At 39.4% G+C, this 25,534-nt stretch overlaps 1 protein-coding gene across 3 annotated transcripts in view; it reads right to left on the reverse strand.

Moving 5' to 3' along the window:
* FBXO11 (F-box protein 11) overlaps positions 1–25,534 on the reverse strand; it is a 78,900-nt gene that overhangs the window by 52,424 nt on the left and 942 nt on the right. The gene's annotated exons all lie outside the window — the stretch shown is intronic.

Genomic DNA, 25,534 nt, shown 5'->3' on the forward strand with positions numbered 1-25,534 from the left:
AAAAAAATACATTTTTAATATACATAATACAACTGATTTTGACACAGGAACTCAGTTTTTGATAAAACTTCAGGGACTAAAACACCAGCATCTGCAACTGCCAAGGTGTGGGTGGGTGGGTAGAGGGCAAAAATCAGTGTATTTGGCTGTTAATTATGTCTTTTGGCAACTAATTACACTAATTGCAGATACATTTTTTCCTGAGAAATTCTGAAGTAAAACATAATGGCAGCTTAATTTAAGAGTTTCCAAATTGAGACATGTTTGCAGTGAATGCTCTCAAGTTTAAAACTCTGCAGATGATGCCCTGTATCTTGATGAACTATTTTCAACTACTGACAATTTAATTTAAAATAAAAATCTCACTTCTTTTCTCAGCATCTCTCAACTGTTTTTCTCATGGTCCCAAATTGGCTAAAGCTCTGTTATACGAAACAATATGGAAACACCATCTAAAAACACAAGCCTCTTAGATTTTTTTGTTTTTCCCCCCAAATAAAGGAGATGCTTGCTACTTCCATTTCAAGTTTATTCTTAACAACATTAAGAGACAATAAAGTTCAATCAAGCAGTGATCAGGCTTGGTTACCTGAGAGCAAGCATTAAGTCACAAAACAGGGAGGAACTACTAATTTTACATAGTGTCTAAAATACACAGAAGTGAGGGCTGAAAGTTTTCAACAGGATTGTTTTTCCTCCCTCCACTGCCTTTTACACCCAGTCTTTCTGTATACCTACAGCAGTATCCTGAAGTTTTCCTTTTCTTAAACAGGTCCTCCTTCTCATGCACCCTAACTCCCATTTTGTTTAGTTTCCATAGTCCTGGATATTCACCCACTTTAGGACCAGATAGAATGGCTCTTTGTCATTTATTTCACATCCTTTTTGAAGTCCTGACCCAACACACTTCCTATAAACTCCCTATAATTTGTCACGCCTCAGTATGGTAAGTTACTATTAAAAAAACCTATTTTAAAATACTGTGTATTAACTGTAAAAGCCATTTGAACATAGGCAACAAAAAGCCATGGGGAAATGGTATGGTTGGAGAAAGAATCCAATAACCCAGCCCCTTCTAGACTCTCAAAGCCCTTCACTATACACAGTAATCCTGCCTTGTAAGCCATTAAAATACAGAGTGAAACAGCCATCAAAAATAACTCTTATGCTAGAAGACCATGGGGACCTAAAGAAGCTTGAAGAGGAAAAAGTGCTCTTAATCACCATGCCAAAAAATTAAAGATTATCTAGAAAACTGACTATCTTAATATGCAACCTTTCCTTTCATGTCTGAATAGTTCCATCACTATCCGTCTGCCTCATCTATTTTCTCTCAGGCATATACACAAAGCAGGGTACTTAGAAACCAAGACACTCTGGAGAAGTGGACAAAACACATGCAGAAAAACCCTGAATCATTAAACTTCCTTTCCGATTATTTTACCTACATTTCCCAATTATTTTTTTCCAGAGAAGGAATAATAAAAAAAGAAATAATGGAAAAAGACTGAGAGTATTAGAAGATGTCAAGATTTCCCATGGCAGCTGCCCCATGGGCAGGTTCCCCTCCATCCCATGACTAGTGCTGACTTCCCCCTCTAGTCCCATATTCCCAACAAGCCTACACAGTTTGATCCTGTTCCTTTTAGTACTTCTTAGTGTTGAAAAGTTAAACAAATACATCCAGAACAGAAATAGAGCTGTGTGCATAGGCATAGCTGTTGAGGCACTCTTCCACAGACAATTTTGATAGATATAGATATATATAGATACATATACACACACAAAAATACATTGTAAGAGAAGAGCCACAGGCCTACAGCCCTGGAACAGTTGCAAACACACAGATCCACCAGAAAAGATAAACGCTGCTCATTTGGCTAAACTAATTTTGCTTAATACAACAGACTAGGTCAGTTGCAATATTTTGGTCGAGGAGGGCTGCCACTTCACAGTATTAATTTATTGTGGTTTTTAGGTCATCTGACTATATCCTTAAAAGGCTGCAGGAATAAAGAGTATTAACATTAAGAAGGAACATCATATTACAAACAAGACAGATGCCTAACAAACCTTCAGATAAGTTCTATGCGACAAATAATCTTATAGATAATTATCTCTTCTGGAGGACAAACTGCTCAAATATTGTTTAAAATAAAAGCAAAGATTTCTTTGGCCCAAAGCACTGCCAAAGTTCATTTAGCTTACAGATCTACACAAATAAGTTGAGAAAGCATTTGAATGCTTGAAGGACATTATAAAAAAAAAATTGTCTGAACATAAGGAGAGGTTTTTTGTCGAGATTTTTTTTTTGGTTGGTTGGGTTTTGGGGGGCGGAATAGTTTGGGGGTTTTGTTTGGTTTTTTGTTTGCTTGTTTTGTTGTTTTTTGGGGTTTTTTTTAAACTGTGAGGGTGACTGAGCACTGGCACAGGTTGCCTGTTTGTGGAGTCTCCAAACTCTGTGGGCCCTTTCCAGGGCAGCCATGGCTTTGCTAATATGGCTTGAGCTAAAACAAGACAGTAAGTAAGAGATCAGCTCAAACGGCTGTTCCATCCATTTTTGAAGGACGACCTAAGTTAGGAGCCCAGACTCCCCAGGTAATCAGCAAAGGGAGAAGGTGCCATCAGAGAATAATTGCTTGACTCTCATTAAGCAAGTAACAGCTCTCCCACTCATGCTGAACATAGCCTCTACATTTCCTATTACATGGCCTCACCAGTCCACTGAAGCTCCCAATCCAACTGCTTTTACCCAAGGAATGCTTTGTTATAAAACATAAATTTGTAGTACATTAGCATCTCTAAAACCTCAGCCCATTTTCACTCTGCTGAGTACTCCACACATCCAAAAATCCCAGACATTGTGACACTAGGATAGGAAGACAGACCATAGTATTTTCAGCCATACACATGTAAAACTACACAGCTTTACATAGCTTACACTGCTACATAAACACGGATATTTTCTACACTAGCAAGTGTTACTATGTTAAGCAATCGAAGAATCTGCATCAAAATATATTTTGTCAGCAAGAAACCTATTATGAAGGAATAAGAAGAATATTTTAGGTTAAATTAAAATATCCTCAGCACAGTAATTTAAAGATTTGATTAAAAGTACTAAAATATAACATGCTAGTGTTCTGCTGTTACAGAAACTCCCCCCTTCTCTTAGATTTCCATAACATATACATTACCTCATTTCTTTCCAACTGTTAGACTCAGCTATGTTTCATGATCTTCCTGGTCCAGAGGTTTGAGGGGAAAAAACACCATTACCAAGCATTTTGAGCAGAAGTTTGATTGTAAGATATCATAGGGTACTTCTACATACTTGATCAGGCAATTGAGACATCACGAAGCCTTTACAAACACACTATGTTTATCTAATAACAAACAGCTAAAAGGCTAGCAACTGATGAGGTATTTGTAACAAAGCCATTTTAGGGTAGTAGCAACCATTCTACAAAGTTGCATGCTGATGAGTAACTGATCAAAACATTACTTTCAATTATATCTACAGAAGAAGATAGAGAAGAGGTCAATCTGAAAGGTGATCTGCAGAAGTTTTAAGCAGGAGGACTCAAGCCGCTCTCCTCCTCACCTTTCCACATTAAAGACTCTTCCAAAAAGTAAAGAGATATTTGTGTTTACCCTAGAAGGCAGGCATAAGGATAGCCATGCAGAAATAAAGAAACTGCTGCCTGACTCTGATCTCATTTGCACTGCTCAAACTTGGTTGTAACAAAAATAAAAGCTTTGATTACAGAGGTATAGGAAAAGATTTATCTCTTACTGCTAGAGTTGAGAAACAAAGCAAGACAAAAGCCAAGACATCCAACAGATCTTAAGAGAACTAAGATTTCAAAATTAAATGCTAGGGTGGGAACAGAGCTGTGATAACCTCCCATGTCTGTTCAGAACTGAAGCCCTCTTGGGCACAGCGACCTGAGCAGAGGCTCACAGGCCCACCAGCCACATACCCCTGGGCTGTGCATGCTGAAGTACAAGCTCTGCTCCCTTCGCTCTCTTCCTGTCCCTATCTTGTGGCTCTTCCAGTCATTTCTGTTTGTGCTGGGATAGATGATGTACCTGACTTGTAAGTACCACGTACTCAGAGGTGATCTTCAAAATAATGTCTTCTTCCCCTCCACCCCCGGCACCTCGTATCTCTCATCTGGAATTAAATACATACACTACTATTGTACACCATCTTTGTACAACTCTAAGTATCCTCCTGGTACAAAAAGAGATCATTCATTCTTCTTCCATGTTATTGTTTCAGGCTCTCAGTGTTTAAAAAAAAAATTAAAAAAAAAATCAAGAAGTGCTACTGTGCCAATTCATGGTTTCAAGGATCTGTGCAACTGTAACTGAAGTATACTAGAATACATGCTGGCTGAACACACTGAAAAACTCACCTGCTAGACAAGATCACACCAGCTAGAAAACTAGAGTAATAATATATTCAAACTCCTACACCTTCACTCTAAATTACAGTCAATTTGCTAGAAGTGAAGCCACACACAATCACTCTCCCTTACAAAGTATGTTCTCAAACTAATGAATCTACAGGCAGCACTCAGATGGTTATATAACATCAGCAAATTGAATTTATTTTCCTGGCCCTATTTTCTGTCAGTCTTTGTAATCATCATCTTAGTTTCAGTTTCCTTCATCAAGTCATCCTGTCACAGCTTCACCTGTTCTGAACCTATCAATCTGACACACCTGTAAACTACTCAGTTGTTCCACTGTTATTAATTTGCAGCAGCACCTGGAGACACAGCCAAGTTAGTCACTTCAAACACTTAAAGCAGGGGGAAAAACCCAAACTTACCCTGAAGAGTTCGTGGACATGGTTGCAAGCAAGACTAGAACAGGAGAAAGTAAGACACAAAAAGTAATCATGTTGAGTTTGTTTTCACACAGGCTTATACCTGCATATCTACTGTGCAGTGTTCTGGGGTTATGTGAACAACGTTCACATCTCTGTCCCTGCTGGCTTCTTTACGGACATCTTTTCTCCTGGTTGATCATCTCAGATGAAGGCCACATAGTTTAAGAATGCTGCCCTCAGACTTGTTTGAAACTGATGGAGCCAATCTAGAACTAGTTGCTGCTATCTCAAGATACTCTACCTGATTCATGAGCACATAAATGATTAATGTCTTCCAAAAGTAGGCAGGAAGGGTTTAAAAGACATTGCTGTTTATATTCTTTCAACTGCTGCTTCTTTCAGACATCACTGCTATACAGCAGGGGTAGCATTAGTAATTTCTGTGAACTTCTTTGAATTTAAACACCATTGAAAACTGCTGGTGACAAAAAAGGAGTATCTAGTGAACTACAGCTTCTAATGTTTGATTGGAATTACTTTACCCTGTTCTAAGGCTTAGGAGATCAATTCAGTACCAAAAGACCTTAATGTCATTAACCACATTTATCTCACATTTTTCTTTACTGAACTTGCAAAGTATACAGTCATGCTCGTTACTGTGCAACTGAAATTTTGATAGAATGGCCACTTTTTCCCTCCACCTCAAAGATAACAGCAGCATCCTGATGCCATACAAGCATGCCTTTCAGAAACATACCACCCCCAAAAGGTCTTTGGGCAGCAGTTAAACTTGTGAAGAAAATACACAGCCCTAGGCTTCTCTATGCTCCCAAACAAGGGCTGGACAAGCGGGCTTTATTCATACCCTGTGAAACCTAAGGCTTCTAGCCAGCAAGGCTAGAAGGCAGGCTACTCTGAAGTACAGATTACACCTTGAATAACCCTGACACTGTACAGTAGCTGGCTGACAATATTCCCCCCCCAGATGTCAGAGCATATGCCACCATTGACGACTAACAAGTAAGGAGCACAAAGAAATTTTGGTGCATCAGTCAAACCATGATTGAAAAACTATGAAGCCTGACATCAAATCAGGCTGCTATCTTTGAAGTGTAATACTTAACAGTCAGTGAATTATTTCATGTCAGTGCTGTGAGGATTTCTAATACTGGCACAAGATGAGAAACAGGTCAGAGCCTGAACTATGATGGAATGAATCTTTATTTCCAGTTGATAGGCACCACGGACACTAGTAGCAGACAGATGCACTGCACTGTCTACAGCGGCTATTCTGGGAAAGTATTACAGTAGTTTGAAGTGTCCAGTTATAACCAGAAGTGAACAAGTAAACAAAAGAGATTTATTTCCATTAACAGACACCTCTCAGATATGTTTTCAAAGTATAAAAAAATATATTTCCAGAAACATTTCCAGAAGAAAAGTATTACACTTCGTATCTCAGACTCTCAAAGGACTTTCAGGGGTTCTGTCTTTGGTGGAGGAAAGTTCAAGATGTCTGTCACAAAGTAAGAGCTATCCATATGTGTACAGATACCAGATAATAAAAAAGAAAAAAAATATTAAATACTAGGAAGAGTCAGAGCCTGCTTCATTCTGCTCCTGTCCTTTTACCTTTCCTGCCTAATTTGATCCTGGAGAACTGCAATGCTTCAGGGAACACTGGTCAATGCCAACAATTCAGCCCCAATCCAGCACTAACCATCGCTTCTAGAGACCAGAGGTTTTTATTGCCCATGTTTAGCTCAATGACAGCCTCTCTACAGTGTCTAACTCTTCCCAGAGGAAAGCCCTGCATGCAAAGCCATCTACAGACTGATGATACTGTCTTTTACACAGCCATTCCACATGCCACACCCACCTTCTCGGCAGACCAATGCCTATGCTCTCACTATCCTATGATAGAGTGCAACCTCAGTACAACAGATCACAGCCAGTTTCAAATCCCACGCATGCAGAATGTACAGGACACCGTCCATTTGGAAGCATTAAAATGCCCCCATTACACAATTACATTCATCTAGTCCGTTATGCTGTATTTGAAGTGCAAGCATAGCCACAAGCAGATTCAGTATCGCTAAATATTCAAAAGAAAAGAATCCTTCATGAGTTGTTCTTAAATCACGAGTATTCAAAGCATTTTTAGCAAATAAAATACATTTTGTGCACTCAAAGTATGCCACAAGGGTCACGAACACACAGTTAAATCCAGTCCACTAAATAAATGGATGTTTTCCTCCACTGAGCTAAAATATACAATATTTGCCAACCATTAATTATACTCCATCCAGAACATCATCCTTAGATCTCTGTTCATTGTTTGTTTCTCCATTAGCAAAACCGGGATATTCTAAGTGTTCTAATACATTTTTATTTTTACAAGTACATTGAGCTTTGCCATTTTTCTCCCTGTACTTTGGTTGAGCACACGGAATACTAGCCATCTTTGTTATATTCACTCTCAACATAGCCACAAAAATTGTCTTAAGATGTATTCTAAACAACTGTCAGATTGAATTCTTGAAATGTTTATTCTCGAACTATGACTAATTTAAAAAACAAAGTGTTTGTATTCTATAGATTGAACAAATAAACATTTTATATTAAAAATGCCAGTATATTTATTGAATTAATTTGTTCACACATAATTTTTATTACTATTTTACACAGAATACAGATTTTAAGAATAATTCTTTAAAATATTAACTTTCAGGAAGCATGATGTCTCACTATTCTGAAGATAGTCCGGAAGTTTTCCACAGCAATCTTTACTCTTTTTCCTCCACAAATATCAATATCCATCCTATATCCAGATGCTATAAATATGCTGTGTGGGTTCGCTTGCTGGGGTTTAGTTGATTACCGGGGTTTTTGTTTCCAACTTCAAAAACTAATATATTGGTAGGAACAAATATCTCTTCTAAGAACTTTCTACTTCTGTTAAGGAGGGATGGCTGGTATTAATTTATATTAATTATATTAAATTAATAAAATTACCAATAATCATAAATCCCTTTCCAGAAGGCTCTTCATTTTTTTGCAACATGAAAACCAAAAAGTTTTACCACCATCTTGCCTCTTCCATGTTTTCTTCATCTTTTGCTTACTTTCTCCTCACATACCCTAACAGAAAGCTATCAGAAGCAACTTGTCCTTTGTTTTAGAAATCTGAAGTATTTTTTCCATCCAATCTTTAAATAATATACCAGTACAAATTTATTAATACAGATAAGATTAGATGATGCAAAGTGTTGGTAAAATTTAAAGTTTCAGTGTTTTAGGCTACAAATTTCAGCTGCAGAAGCACCACAGAAGGCAGTAAAGGAGCATTCCAAATGTACAAATATGTACACAAAGTGACCAGCCACAGCAGCTGTGGCTGGTTCCCAAATATTTCAAAAAATTTAGGGCATAAAGCACAAATAAGATAGTGAAGCCTTCACAGCACAATTGTCCAGTACATGCTACCTCTTTAAATATGATTTGCTTTTATAATCATTTAGGCAAAGAAATTAACACATCCACCCATTTTTAAGATTTTCTCCCTCTGACTCCTTCTTGCAGAACATTGACACATTTAGCCTTCACCCACCCACCAGTAACAACAACATAAACCACTAAGATCTCTTTTGCCTTTTCATCTTCATCAAATTGTATTTGTCCCCTACTAGGATGCACCCAACCACCGAGTTACTTCCACTTTTTTACCACAAAGCAGACTTCTCCAAGTGAGGTTGGGATTCCTACATTTGGTCGTTCAGTTTTAAGGACTAAAAGAGGCTGCAGGACAAGACATCTGACCTGAGTCAGGACACTTACCTGCACTTGATTCTCCTCTACTCCTACCATCCTTAATTGCAAAATTATAAAACTCTCCCTCCTTTCAGTTGCTGACTAGCCTCTGTAGACACAGCTGGGAAGAGACCCTAACTCAAGGTGGGGGGGGGTGGAAATCACCTGCCTCACTTGCATGGAGTATTCAAAGTTTTGAGTTTCCACATACCCTCATCCACCACTTATTATCTGAGTGTGCATGTACGGTACATGAAAAAGAAGACAGCTGTAACAATAAAGACCACAAAACCAAATACAATAGCATGAGGGGAATATGAAACAGGAGGAACACCAACCAAGTAAGCAACCCAGCAGTCAAGGGAATCCATCATCAAATATGAGTGCTGTGACATTTCCTCTCCTACAGAGGAACAAGCGAGATCTAAATTTTTGTGCAAGACTAATAGCAGATGAAGTTGAAAACAAAAAAGAAAAAAAACAATTAAAAAAACCCAAACAGTAACAATTCAGACTTTAGGTTATAGTAAAAAAAAATTATACTGGACTTATACACCTATTGCAATTGTAAAGAAGAAAAAAAAAAAAATCACTTCTCTTTGTTTCTTTGTTCAGTACACCCTCAAATGCTCCTGAAAGGGGGATGGAAGGAGAGGAATTACTCAACACAAACTTATAAATTTCTATTTTCTAGTATCTTCTCCTGTAGTTTCAGCTGAAGAAACCACTCTTCATATTTTTTTCCTAACATCAACCCTCCCGCCCACAAAGAAGGAGCTCTGCTGGTGCTAGGTAACAGCTGTATGTCATACCGGTATTTTTATTGAGATGCAAGCAATATAGCAGTCCATAGTACTCAACAGAAAAGTACATACATAGGCACCATGTATGGGAAACAGTCCACAAGCAACTCTAGGCTTTGCATACAGGCCAAAGGCTGACAACTCCTTTAAGCAATATACACCTATTACTTTAATTTAAACACAGAGAAGCAATTCACATATATTGGGGCTCCCATCTGGTAGTAAGTAAAGCATACAGCAATAACATGTTAGATACTTTCTGGATCAAGTGCACTAGTCAAATGCAGTTACCAGAATGAAAAAAATGACACATTAAACATTTATAACAACCTAGACTGGGAGATTAAAAGTCATATTTAGAAGACTAAATTTACTGCTAGGCAGTAAACTGTTGAATACATATAATTAAGCATACACAAAACAGTATTATGCTAACAAGACTTTAAGAGCAGCAGTTAGGCAAAAGACTAAAACCATCTTTCACTGAAGCAAACTCTTCTATATTCCAAGGGTGAGAACCATTTACACTATACGTGGTGCCATCTATTAGTCAGAAAATGTCAGCATTCCTGCAACAAAGTAAAGAGCTGTGAGATAATGTAACAGGTTTTGAAAAATATATCACATTTCACATTTGAGAGCTAGTGCCCTCAAACTTAAAGAGTAAAATAAAAGTCACCTGCAGTTCAAAAACAAAATCCAGTTTGGCTACTTCAGCTTAGATTTTTAGGCAAAAGAAAAAAAGCCTGTTAAAAATATCTTTTGTGTTCTTTAGAAGACAAATGGGAAAGGAGAGCAGCTTTCCTTTAATGAAAAGTAATGGGTTGTGGCTGAAGATCTGCAAACCTTCAGCTATGACAGTGTTGGGAAGGAAAGAAAATCATACAAAGGGAAAACTTCTAGAACCAACACAGCAAAACAATTGCCAATGGCCCCCAGTGCCAAGAAAGATCTGGTTTGGTGCCCATAGTGGACAAATGCAGAGCTGCAGACACCTCGCGTGAAGAGCGGTTCAAAATGAATTTTCATCTTCTATAAAGCCAAACCTTACTGTGAACTAATTGCCCACTGTAAATACAGAAGAGTTCTGGATTCCCAAGAAGAGACTTGAGATAAAAGGAAGGAGAGGAAAAAGTCATACCACCACCACATTCTCCCCACAAATGTCACTGGAGACAGGAGACCAATGTCTATCAAAACACGAGTTAAAAACCACCAAAAAACCAACACCAGGACTCCCCCACCTCTCCGCCTCCCCCACCCCCACAGTGGGACAGCCTCAGACAAGACAGACACCATGGTTGCCAACACAAAGTGTCTCTAATGCACCTATTATGACACATGGTGCCAGAGTAAATATCAAAATCAAGGCAACTAAGTTATGGACTTGAACATCTCAAAATACAGACAATATTAGGCAAATCCTTTATCAGAAATAATTGCACTGAAAGTAGTTTTGAAAGTGCCACTGAACTTTGTTTTGCCAGTATAAACAAGTACAATAGTCTGTCAGTGCCCTTCCTGCTACTTACAATTATAACTTTTTATTCCAAGTCATTATTAATTTTATTTTTTAATATCAACTACATTTTTCAGATTGAAAAGTACAGAGAACTAAATATCATTTCCTGGAAATTTGAAGCAATTAAAGACAAATGCCTCCACCACACCTGAAAGCAATAAAAAGTTTCCCATCAAAAATTTGCTTTCACCTAGCAAGTGACATAATTTAGTAGGACAGCTCTACAGAAAATTTTAATTCCAGACAGTTCTCCGAGCTACATATAGCAATGAGGAGATGCTTCAGGCATGTCCTACTGCATGTTCATAAGACTCCAACCTTAACAGCCTGGGGCCCCTATCAATTCTTTCTAAACATCGGAAAGGCACAATCAACACAGACAGATTCTGAGGCCAAACTAATGTCTCTTGCCAGCACAAAGTCAATAAATGCATGTTGCATATATTCCCTTTAATAGTCTCTGGTCTACTGGACGTCCTAGAAAAGCGGGGAGAAGTAGACCGAGTACCCGCATGCCAGCTATCATCATCTTTTTATAAAGATCCTTTTAGAGCAGCCAGCATCTGGTTTAAATTAGAGCAGAGTGTCATCTGCACCAGTCCAGATTATGATTGAGGACTAAGAATCCATTATTAAAGTTATGCTGTTTCCTACCCTCTACCCCCAGCATATCAGCTGGCTGTATGGGATGAACAAGCAATAGCAGTTAGACTTCTGCAAGAGCCAATGTAAAATACTATCCTGGGCTCCCTGAGACTTCCCAAAATCAGTAAACTATCAACTCATTCCTGGTCTTGAAAAAACAAAAACTCCAACCAAACAAGAAGAGAGGGAACAGTACCCCCTCATCCGACAAAAATATCCAAAGCATTTCAAATTAAAAGCCATATATTGTTTGACTGCCAACTGCAGTGTTTTCTCCAACAATCACTTCTCATAAATCCACATAGTCTTCCTCAGATAAATTGATGTTATTAGTGGGTTTTTTCTCCGCTCACAGCAATGTGTCCGTATCAATACCATTAAGAGTTCCCATGTCCTTACTCAGAAGCCTGTAAGATAAAGTTTCTAAAGAACTAGTCCAAAATCTAAACGTTTGAATCTTCCACACGATCCTTTCTGTAAGTTGTCTCTCAACCTATTTCCTTCAGTATTTGTGATTTCACAACATAACACTGCATTTTAGTAAGAATGTATAATTTTCTTGTGCCATATGTATGGTTCAGTATACCCACAGGCACACCTATGGCTTCACAACTGTCACATTATTGTTGTATCTCAAAACCACAAGAAATAGTCTGTAAGGACACAGAACACAAGTTACACAAATGTAATTTATTCTTACAGAAATGCCCACTGTTCCTCTTGGGATTTTTTAAGTTAATTGCACAAACAATTAAGGCAACCCCTACTCTTCTCCTTACCCACAAATAAGAGCTCTGACTGACACGCAGTGGCAAATTAAAAAAAAAAAAAAAGTCTGCCAGCTGAAGTAAGCCTCAACCCTGCCAGCTGCCCCTTAGAATACAAGTTGTTGCCCCAATGACAGATGGCCGGGCAGCTCACGTGGCAATTCAAGAGCAGCTCCAGTTTTCAGCCTAGCATAATTAAGCCAGCCAACTGCAATTCCCATTTACCTTAATATGCTGCCCCGAAAGATTAAAGCACCACCACAAACATATTTTGAGCCATTCAGTGATCTTTGCCTTGAACAGGAATCAGCTGGGATCACAGGACAAATGACAACCGAGAGCAACAACTCCCAGTTCAACCACCCAGTTTTTATCCTGGGACTAGCTGAGCACTAAAATAAGTCCAGGAAGAAGACAGGTATTGTACCAAGAGAGACTGTATAGTTCAAAACTAGACTACCAACCACAGGAAACCAAGGGCATCATGTCCAATTCTGTGCTTTGTCACAGATGTGGTTCCACGATAAAGTTAAACCAATTTAAGAATATAATACTGCCAGAGAGTACAGACCTTTTTCCACCAGCTCCCTCACACAATGGCCAGTAATTGTACAGGTGCACTGTCACAAAAAGCAAAGGAAGGAAGAAGCAAAGCACCACCAAGATAACCCCTTTTGGTGGCCATCTGCAATTACATTGCTTAAACCAACGGTGAAACTGTATCTACAGACTTGCCTGGTGACTTCAGGCAAGTTATGTCATTTCTTTACGCTTTCATTTCCCAGTGCTTAAGTCCGAACAATGGTACTTCACCACATCTCAAGTGTGCAATGAGACATCTACAGACACAACTGAAAGCCTACAAGACACAAGAGTACTGCAATACAAATATCCAAACTAGTAAACAAAAGGGATCCTTTAGCAGTACCTGAAATTATTCTAGGCCATCACTAGAATCTCTAAGAAGCGGTGGGATAAGAGACATTTCCCCAGATTTACTGCAACCCCAACACAAAACAATCAGGCAGAATGGAAGGTTTAAAGTTGAGTGCCCTGATTAATATTTTTTTACATCAGTCAATGCTTGAACAACTCTTTACCACGTAAACTCTTTGCATATACAAAAATAAGGATTTCCGTGAAGAGATCAGTAAGTCAGGAACCTTCTTGACCAGAAACTGCTCCTTAGCCTCACTCCACCCACTGCATCACTGTTACTAGAAATACTGAAAGAGGAAACAAGGAACCACTGAATTACTCCTTTCACTTTAAAAAAAAAAATATGCACACATACATATGAGTCTATTCTTGAAAGAAAAAATGTCACTACAAGAATTAATTTCTTATTTAATTTAAACCCCTAAGATCATGAAGTTTTTTTACAGAGACTCTCACTAACAGAAATTTTATCTAGGTGGGGAGAGTTTGCCAGCTGGGTTTGCAGAAAGGGATACTTAAGAATTTTGCCTCCACGTACATGATGGAGGGAAGGAAGAGACATGCCTTGGGAGGAAATGTATCACTTACCTGTATTAATAAAAAAGAAGCATATTGGTGGGTTTTTTTAACTGATCAACAAAACCAACACAAGCAGGATTTGTGGATACCAAGTCTCAAATCTTGATATTCTGATCTACCACTCTTTGCCCCTTCCTCAAACTATATTTCGATTTCACAAACTGGAGGAATTAATTTTCTGTAATATATTCGGCCACTTCTGCAGTACTACAGAATTCTGGGGAAAGACAAAATATATACCCCAGAAATCTTACAAAAGACGACTTAACCAGGCTCAAGCAGTTCCCCCAGCCACCATAATGCACACACAGTATTTATATTACTGAAAAATAGAACCTTTCTGCCAACAGGACCCTACACACAAATAATAAAAAAAAAAAAATCACAGTGAATGTTTAACACACAGTACATACACATAATTTTAGTGACTAGATCTTCATCAAAACATCACAAAGATACTAAAACAGACCACTTACTCAGTTTTTCTTACTATTTAAAACTTGCTCATTATTAAAGTGGTAATTATTTCCACCACTCAAGTGACAGAAACAATTGAAGATTTCTGCCTTCCCTGACCATTACAGTACTACTTCAACAGACTCTATCCGTTTGCTAATAGTAGTGGTCCAGAGGAATGCTGGAGATGCAACCTTGCTGCTAAGGAAGAAACACTGGGGTGGCACCCAAAGTATATTTAGTCTGAAAATCACCGTGCCCAACTCGCTAGGATTTCAGCACGCTCAGTGTTTCAGCTACTGTTCTTAATTTCACACTATTGTACAACACTTCTAAATCTTACACAGAAAAAAATACATTGGCAGCTCACAGCGCTCTTGGTGATCTTGGTCATTAAGACGACTGAAATAAACGAAAAACTATGCAGTCAGTCTGTTGGGATTTACCCAAGAACATGGTAACAAATCTACTCTTACAGCATCAGTGGAAGGCAGGTATTGCTTGGTAAGCCTTTCAAACAGAATTAAAAATCATTATTTTTTCCATATACTACCTATTTTTAACTTCCACTGTATTAATCAGCATGAGAGCAACCCACAGCAGCGTACACGCTCAAATCTTCAGTTTCTTAAAAAAGTTACCCAGAAAAACATAGGCTGAAAAAATTCATGAAGTGAATGTAAAAACTGATCTTCAAGTACCACATAATCTCAATATTGAAAATTTCAAATAAAATTTTAAAATTAATTGTCCATTCTTCTTCCCACATTATCCACATTTTTACAAATAAGTTAACACTTCCTTTATATTCACTTTTTATTTTCGGCTCAATTATGTAAACTATAGCTAATGGCTATACTAAAGCAAGAAGCCCCTAAAAGATAAAGTGCTTATTTCAACATTAGCATGACCAATCTATTTTCCTTTACAATTACATATTAAGGTTATTTTGTCTATAACTGAAAATCGGAATAATTTCACCTTTTCTTCTCTGGCATTTAAAAAATAGGTTTAGATAAGACAGAGCTGTCAGAAGACATTATTTCCTGTTAACACTTTTAACATTAACAAGCTCAGATGTTCAAATGTTACTTAGACAAAATGGGAAATCCAGCATCACATCAACATGTTCTATGGCGACTTTATTTTCAGAACAGAGCTTCATTAGACACCCACTGAACCTACTCAGGTATGCCTTTTTCAGTTACTTAAACCTTTTAAATCAAGCTAAAATCTGACAATGGCAAGCATCCATACCGATACTGTCAAGTGTATCAGCAGATTATTGATCACAAGGTGCTGATCAATGAGCAGCTGCTGCTAAGAAATTTGGCAAGATATGAAAGGGTCTAAACTCTTTACCAAACACCACCTGAAGTCATTCAGATATTTATTACCCATTATCATGATCACATCCATTCTTCTTGTAATCATCCAGACAGCAACAGCAGCCCAAAGCATTTATCTCCTTGCTTTCCCACTGATGCTTAGCTAGCCAAACAACTTCACAACTTGTGTTGAAGGAGGTTCTCTCAACAATGATCTGAAGCACATGCCTTAGAGGCTCAATTACTATATAATTTTGCAAAGAGAGCCAGAGAGGAAGCTCCAAATGGATCTGAATGAAATCGTTCTTCTGTGATGGAAAACCCGCTGCTTATTTTCATATACTGCAACCACCCTAGACCTTCAGTCTTGCAGCTTTCAAGGTCATAAAAGGTGGAGCTCAGCTATCTCCTGACACTATCCACAATCACATCTTCAACAGCTGCAGTCAATACAGGTAAAAAGGGAGCAAGTGAAATTCCAGCATAAACTCAGGTTTATTTTGAACAACTGAGCTTCAATGACTGTTGAAGAAAGTGAAGGGGCAGAACCTTTCTGCCAAAAAAAGTGTCACAGATCTTACCATCTTCAGAGAAAGGTGAAGTGTCACATTTTGCCAAAGACTAATGTAACAACTGTCTAAAAGTTGCTGTCCTTCCTCCTTCAAGACAGCAACAACTTAAGGAAATAGCAAACATTAATTTGAACAGCTACTACATGCAATTTAAACTGATGACCCAACAGTATTTGGGTCATCTTTCTGGTCTCTTGCTTTCCCAACAGTCAGGAAACGCTTATTTAGACAAAAAGCATCCATTTTGTCCTCAGCTCTTAGAAAAATGATTAAAATCAGAAGTTTTGCTATGCTTCTGCAGCATGAAGTTTTCTCTAAAGGTATGTTGACAAACTTTTACAACTATTTGTTTCTCAGAGGACTCCAGCAAGTCTGCACCAAGGCCTATGCCTTAAGAAGACTGAATTCCAAGTAAAGAAAACCATCACGCTTTTACACTCACTTTCCCAAGTACAAGCAGCCTGGGAACTGTAAACCTTATCCAATACATCCTAAAACACTCTCATTGGTCAAATAAGAACGAAAAATGGGGCAGAAGCTTTTTTTGCCGCATACACATAAGATCAGTTGTGCAGTAATTAACTAACCAGATTCATCTGTGGGAGAAGGGGAAATGAGGTACATTCAAGAGGCAGTTCTGAGTTTCTCTTTGGAAGCCTTAGAAATTCAGTAAGACAGCAAGACAGGGTGGCATATCAGACTACTGAAAAGTATTTTTCCATATGCATTTAAGTAGTATTTTAGATTTTTAATAATTATGGATGAACCAGTCTGGATAGCTATGTAGTTACCGTTGCAAAATCAAACTTCAATTAAGAACTAAGCACTAAAAAGAAAACAAATTATTTTACCTTTCATGTCATCTCAGATCAAATTCAAGTGCCTTTTGTGGTCAATGGGAATCTTTCAGCTGGCCAGGATTTCAGTGGGCTTTGAATCAGAACATCCAAAAGCATTACTGCAGTGTTAGAATGATTTGAATTATGAAGCATCTTCTGAAAGATCTCAAGGTAAAACCTACTTCTTTAAAAACATGAAAGAAGTATACCAAGATACTATGAAATTAATGACTTATTTATGGTGTTTTAAAATGCACTAATAAAGCTTTTGTAAGTTTTGCTAAAGAAAAATGCACCTGGTAATTATAACATCCAACTAATTTTCAGGGTAGCATCTTTGTAGTATTCACTCCTTCAGCAAGGTATTGTCTCAAAACAGCAACAATACAGGAAATGGTGTCAAAGTCCTCATCTTACTGTTGTATAGATACACCCAAACTAGCTTGGGGACAGAAACTGCATTATTGTTTTAGCCAAGGCACTCCAGCAGGTCTAACAATCCATGTGGAGAAGGGAGTGCCTTGAAAGAGCGTAATGAAAGAGGGTCAAGCTAACTCAAATTACCTTCCATTTGCCACAGGCTAAGAGCATGCACATGAACAATTACTGTGAATCAGATACCACAGATCAGCTGACATATGGTAACCTGTCATCCTACAATAACCTGTCCAAATACAAAGATAGCTTGAAATTTAGACTGGCTGTAGAGCTACAACTCACCCCTATTCAGAAAGCAACAGGCTAAACCCTCGAACCTTCCCTTCTAGATGTGTAAGCTGAAAAAAGCCAAAAGAAGAGAACCCACAAATCAGAACCCTTAAGGCAAACAGGCTGTTTCCAAACACTACAAACTGGGATTACCAAAAGGAAATAGTTATTGTAACATGACCTATTCATGCTAACCAGTCCTTTGGTATAAAAGCATGCACACAGCATGATGACCATGAGACTGCAAATTCAGCTCTTCTGCTGGTCTGGACAGTGGTTATTTCAAACAAGTGTAGTAATTCCAAGTACAGTTGTTAATTTTGCCTTGTAATGGCAATTCACAGTAGGTCAAAACTCAAGCTTTTGCTTCCCAACCTCATTCCCAGGAGTACCTGTTTCTCTGTGCATAGGTCAGGAGCTAGGAAATAAAGATCTCTCTGGAACATAAGGAGGACTATTCTTCCAGTGGCCTACAGCTAGAATAACCCCCATGTACTCTTACTGTTCACCCTCAGTATTTTCCCAACACAAGACCAATATCTGATAAGAGGTTTAGTTCATTTTAAAAATCAGCTTTCACTAATAATTGCAAAAACCATCATCAAACCAACAACTCTAATCCAGATACCTACCAAGCTCAATGACATCAAGCAGGACAGAAAAACTGAGGAAAAACTTTGCATGTTTTATCAACACTAGACTGGCACTCACATGGAAGGGCTATACAGCTGAATCAGTTTTTTGGAACACAGAACCAGTTGCACAAGACGATAAACGTAACTATTATTTTGATATTGAAATACCAGTAATATCCAGTATGTATTGGAACGACACTTCTAAGCACTTCTTCTGAATAAACTAAGTAGAATCAAGAAAATAGAGCTGCTTATCAGAAACAACTGTAGGAGCCTCAGCAACAACATTTCTAGGCAGAAAGCAACTATGCAGCAGTTCAAGCTCCTAGAACAAAACAGTGCCTGAACTCTCACATTTAAGATATCAGGAGGGACCTGACGAACCTGGCAGGGGAGTGGAAACTGCCGTTTTCTGTTACAACAAACAGTAGGCTTCATTGTATGTATCATAGCACATATCGTAGAACAGAGCCACAGCAGCATTTCAACAGCTCCTCTCAAACAGACAGGACCATCGCCAGTCACTCTGCGAGACTCCAGTCTCACATGGCAGCTAAACTGATCTGACAGTTATCTGTGAGGACGAGGGGCTGCCCCACTTCCTTCCCCTCCCAACTGCGTACCTGACAACTGTTTCTCTTACACACTCAAATTCTGCAGTTGGTTAGCTCAAAGAGCCAAACCCGCAGGTAACTAATTATTCAGGGTGTTTTAAAGTTTCCGTGGTGATCTGGTTCAGGGAGCTACAAGTACCAATGCAAGGCAGGGGCTAAGAACATGGGGCTAGAAGCAGGAATAATGGGATGACCTCTTCCTCTAGCAACCAGGCTCTAAAATTACTTCATTATCTTGTCAGAATGCAACTAAAGGAAGTAACTCAGAGGAGAGCACAAAAAATAGTCCCTAAAAGCCTGCTGAAAGAACTGTGTGTTTTACAAGTGTTCATTTGTTGCTTGTCTGTGTCCTCCAAGCTTCTACATGTGGATGAAGAACAACGTTTTAAGAACAGGCAGCAGAATAACCAGCAAAACTTAGTTATTGAGAAGAACCACAATAACTACTGTGCAAGTTACATTTTAAGAAGTATTCCAGATTCAGAGATTCTCAAAAAAAGTTCACTAAACTTTCTGATAGGAAGTACAATTTAACTGATAGGAGATTCCTCTAGAATGTCATCTTTATTTTAGAACCCACACCTAGATCTTGCTCTCCTCTTTTACAAGAATTTAAGGGTCTTTTTTAAAAGTAGCAATATATTATAAAAGCAGAATTTTGATAGGTGTTCTGTAATTTCATTGTACATTTTAGTTTGCTTTCTTCCCCTCCTCCTCCCCACCACTACTCTTTTCATCAAGAATGGAAGGACTCAGACTAAAATCCTAGGCTACATTCAGATACTATAGCTTAGTACCATGAACAATAACAAAAATCACCAAGTATGTTTCCCCTCCTATTCAAGCCCTGAACAGAGAAACACCACATAAGCAAGAAACAAACAGAAGTACTTAACAACCAAAAAACATGAGAGGATTAGGTAATGACAAAGTCAACTGAACAAACCTTTCATTTTCTCAATTCTTGTTAGCTCAGTCATGTTTTTCTCTCCCCTTTGCTTTTACTGTCCACACATAGCGCAGTTCTGATTTTCTTCTCCTATACCACCTGTTATAATATGTAAGACTAAAGATACTTAATCAGCACAATTTATCTATCTTAGAGAAGCATGCTACCTCCTCTTCCTAACAGACCGCAGTTCACAGCCACAAGCTGTAAGAGGAAGTTCAAGGGCTGCCACAGGTGACCCACATTACAATACACCTGGTGCCTACTCACCCCGCTTACAGAAGCGGCCCAGACCGGAGGGAGGGGGAGCCAAACGAGTTGTCCTCCTCACTGCAGTAGCAGCCCCCGCCGGCTGCCACCTGGCCTCCCCGATGATGCCACTGTGCATGTGCAGAGTAAGTGTGCTTAATGTGCCGAAAAAACACACGCACACCGCAGTCACTCTGCACAGGCACTGCAAATTCAGCACTTGCTAGGCACACCAGATTTACCATGCTGGTGAGGAAACTGCCTATGTAAAGCAAGCTGCAAGCCTCACATACCCAGGCAGCTGCTGGGCTACAAAGCATTCACAGTGCTCCAATTCTATGCATATACATTAAATCCTCCATATCCAGTGCACGTAATGTTTATTATGCTTAATGCCCTGCACACCTGCAGTAAAAGCCTGACACATGTTGGTCAGCTTTGGTCTATTCCATAACTGTGATTCTCCCAGAAAGCACCAGAGCAAGAGGGAGGCACTGAGCACAATCTTCCCCCAAAGCAGAAAGATATCAGACCAATGTAGGACACTTCACCACATCTTTACTTAAACCATTGGGCTCAAAGTTTTTGTAACACAGAAATTAAATAAAAAAAGTTTTGGTATTTCTGGGAAACTAGAACAGATGTTAATAGTCTTATGAATGACCAAAATATACCAAAACTATGGGCAACGAACATTTGTGTATACCAAGGATAAATACACTTGATTTTGATCTCTACAAATCAGACAGAAATCTAGCATAAATTTAGGTCCTTGTCCTACATGAAGGACAACAGAGGTACCCAGACACTCCTTTGTAGTCGTGATGCAGAATCAGGCTTTGGGAAACAGAAGTTGTACTTGAAGTACCAAACTTTTATCTGTAAGGTAGACTTTGGAAACTCTTCATTGCAGAAACAAGGATTACATATCCATATGTAAATGTATCTCTTCCCAGTCTAGGACTCTCTTTTAAGGAATATGGAAAAGCCTGAACTCCATTTCTTTCCACCTGGAGCAACTGATGCCTGACTTCTTGACTTCTTGCCATAAGGGATGATCCTACAAAAACTGAAACCAATTTAGTTATTTTGATGCAAGTCTGGGCATTTGCTTCAGAATAAGAGTCATTTAATTCAGTTACTGTTACAGTAGCCCAGCACACCCCAATGTAAGCCTTTTGGTGGATATATTTAAAAAAAAAAATCATGCACATGCTTACACACATGCACTTGAAACAGGGCCAAAGACTCCCTACCTTTCCTGAGATATTTATCTCAACATTACAAAACATAGGCTTTGTGAGCAAGAGATCTACTGGAGCTTAGTTTCTACATGTTTGTGTCTTACACAGCCTAACCTCTCTCTCCCAGTACGTCAAGCCCTAATGTCCCCTATACAGACAAATGACTAATTCAATTACCTTGTGTGCTGACAGGCCAGCTGGTTGCTGCTTCTTGGCATGGGTAGAGAGGATAAGTTATAAATGTCTTTCCCTCATTGTCTTCTTCCTCTGCCCAGCCAATAATTTCCACAAAACTTAAGAACTTCGCACCCCTTTGTCAAATCTGGTTGAAATGAGCTAACAAGTTCAGAAGTTGCAGAGTGACATACAGAGAGACTGTATGAGTGTATAAGTCTTGTTTTCTTTGGAAAATAAATTGGGGGGAGGGGAGGAAGCAAACCCGCAAGGTTAGTTTACAGGCTGTATGTTGTAAATATGCCCCAACTCCAAAAGTATTGACCCAGCTTAACTCAATCTAAACCAGAGCTGCCACAGTCCCACCACACCTACAGGCATTCAGTGTTATCCCTTCCCTCATACCAGCACTTGTGCCAAAAATCAACCTGGGGAGAAAAAAAAAAAAAAAAAAAAAAAAAAAAAGCAGTTAGCGTTTGGCGCAGGCAGCTCCGGAGCCAGCTCACTGCCTTGTCACATGGACACTGCTACCACGTAAAAGGAACGCGCAGGATTGTGGCAGACGCAGCTGCCATGGTGCTACACACATTTGGTACTTAACAGTACACAGGATCCAGTCCTAAAAGCACTTAATACTGGACATAAAGCTCAGAACCTCATTAGTACCACATCCAGTAATGTGCTGATGGTATAAAGAAGCACATATGAACTAATGTAGTTATTATTTTGAGAAGAACAGAAACAAGAAATGATAGCTTTGAGGTTGACAGTTTTAGCTGCATTCTGGACAAGATTTTTTTTTTTCTTGAACTGTCTAACCTTGTCTTCTTTGTAAAACTGTAGCCAAACCTATACCCTTGAGGAAAAAAAAAAAATAGCACTATAAGCAAACACAGGAATATTTAAACACAGACATCACCCAGTCCAGATTTCCTTTTGGGTAGACCATTGTCCTAAAGAAAATGAAAGGACCCATCTATTCTGTAAATTTCATGCAGAATTCCAAAACAACAGAATAAACCACTGGCAACCCCACTGGTGATCAGGAGGGAGAAGGTGAAACAGAAGTAGCATAGTGTAGCCAGAGTGGCTAATTTAGATGGAGGGAGGTGTGAACAGCAGAACATAAGGCAAAACATCTTGGGAAGTATATCCTGATGACATCTTATCTTGGCTGTACAACACAGTGAGTTTGGGGGAGCAAAATTCTTTTATCTGCAATCATTTATGATCTCCCTTCCCCACTAATCAGAATACAGGTACACAATCATTGTTTATCAATGTATAATACAGATAGCATGATCATGCATTCATTAGATCTACTCATACTACATGTATAACATACATTAAAGTAAGAATTGCTTCACAGTATAAAACACAGCTTTGCGTGATTTTTAAACTGTTATAAGGAATCTTTGATGGAGGATTTTTAGAAAACCATTTTTTTTTCCTAGTGATCTATTTATTAATAACAGGAGTCATAACTCGATTTTTACCCAGTGGTGAAAATGTAACAGCTGTTACACAGTTGCAAAACACTGTCTACTTACGGAGCATTAAATAATAAATAAAGCTCAAGACCTAGTACACATTTTACTAAGCAATCTACTTCAATGATACGAAACAACAAGAAGTTCCAAAGATTAACTATGTGCTACATTATCAACTCTGTTCCATGATATTTGTACTCATAAGTACTGTGCTGTAATATGGAGGAAAGAAATTAATAACAACAAAGAATAATTTTCATTTAATCACAGCTGCACTCACATTATCTAATAACAGGTTTTTTAAAGCAAATTTAAATCTGACTTTAATAGAAACACTTTCCTAATAACTTACACTGCTGCTTTTGTACAGCCTTTTAAAGATGACCTACATTGCTTGGGAATAAAGGTGAAAAAAGTCACCACTGACTTGTGTGGTATAGTCTAACCCTAGTATATTGGCTCATAATTTAGTAGCATTATTCATCAACCTTTACAGTAACAGCCCTGCACAAAGTGATCAAAGTCACAGGTGAAACTGGCATTAGCTTCCAGAGATAATGGACCAGACCTTGCAAGTTCTGAGATAGGAATGGGAACAGCACTAGGGACACCCCAAATGTAGATATAACACTAATAGCAAAACACCCTAACGCTATTGATCCATTTTTGGGCAAGTCAGACCTAGTGCAACTGACCTTCAAAAATGCAAGGAAAAAGCTAGCAGTGATCCAGATGGAACAGTAATTTCAGCTAACAGTGGAACTTGATTTTTTTTTACTATTTTATCACCACTGAGTGGTGAACAGCAATGAACAATGGAAAAAAAAAATAAAATTAGGTGAATGTAGAGTTCCATGAAAGTGAGAGTAATACAAATAAATTTCAGCCTCATATTTTAACAGAAAAAGTTGCTGCCTGTATCTTTAGCAAATTAATAACATATGAACAGTTTGAGACAGGCAGTCCAAGGTAAAATTGTATAATCACAGCATTTAATCTATAAGCACACCTTTCAGGATGCCTTTTAGAAGTTATATTTTCATCTGTTTAAAAGAAAAAGTAAACTGGGGGTTTGAAAGAATTCTATATTCTGCATATGGAACATCGATGATGAAAATCCTCAGCGCATGTCATTGAGAGCAGGAAGTTCTTTTTGTTGTTTTTTTTAAATGTCAGTATACCAGAGAAGTCATTTTAATTATATAATTACTTAAGATTTTGGAAGGTTTACACAAGACCCATAATTGGGCATAAGACATCACATCCTCTGGTTATATACACAGCAATCTGGTCTGGGTAACATTCTTTGCTCTGACCAATGTGTGCGAGGGGGGGCGGGGGAAGGAAGGGGAGGGAGGGGAGGGGGGAGGAATGGAGAATTAAAAATACTTCCTCAGATTAAATTTTCTTTACTTCATTTGCTTAAAATGTTTTGATTGCATAAAACGCACTAAAATATTTATCACGATGCATCTCTGTAGTTAAATACCTTGTTCTCCATGTGATATCCTAGATACTCAAACAAAAGACATTCAGATGACAATGAAGGCTTTTTTTTATTTTAAAAAGACATTTGTACATCTAAAACTGCACCACAGATCAGTCTCCTTTATCATGCCAGAGTTGTGACAGCCAATGCATAAAAAATTAAAATCCAATCCACCAGATAAGACATGCAAAATGTCTCCTCCAATCCCACCCCCATCTCGCCTTCAAAAAAAAAAAAAAAACCACCAACCCTGCACATACGGAGCACACGCACACTCGCACCCCCAAGAGCCACCACGGGGGCGACAGTGCCCAGGGCTGAGGGACCGCCACCCCCTCGCCCGCGCCGCCCCCCCCGTACCCCAGCACTAGCGACCCCGCTCCGGGCTCCATGAGGGGAGGAATCCCACCTCGCCGCTTCCTCATCCCCTCAGACAATGGTGCTCTCCCCCATTAGCTCCAAATTGTCAACATTTTTACGCTAGGCCCCGGCCCCCCCGGCGCGGGCGGACCCGCCGGGCCGGGCCGAGGCGCGGGGGGCCGGAGCCCCCGTTCCGTTCCGGCCGGCTCGGGGCCGCGGGTGCCGCGGCGGGGGCGGGCGGGGGGTGAGGGGGGCGGTGTGGCTGAGGTAAATAAATGGCCGATCGGCCGCGGCCCGCGCCCCCCCGCCGGGCGCTGTAACCGAAGCCCGGGCACCGAACTGCGCAGCAAACATTGCGCGGCGCGGCGGGCCGCGGAGGCTCGGCGAGACCCGGGCCGCCGCCCCCGGACACCATTTCGCCGACGGCGGCGGGGAAGGTGTCGGCGCGAGTTGCCCGGCACCGGCGCCCCCCCCCGCCCCCCCCGTACCCCATAGCCCCCCCGGGCGCCGCTCGCCCCGCGG

Source organism: Strix uralensis, chromosome 3 (assembly GCF_047716275.1).
Source record: "Strix uralensis isolate ZFMK-TIS-50842 chromosome 3, bStrUra1, whole genome shotgun sequence".
NCBI lineage: Eukaryota > Metazoa > Chordata > Aves > Strigiformes > Strigidae > Strix > Strix uralensis.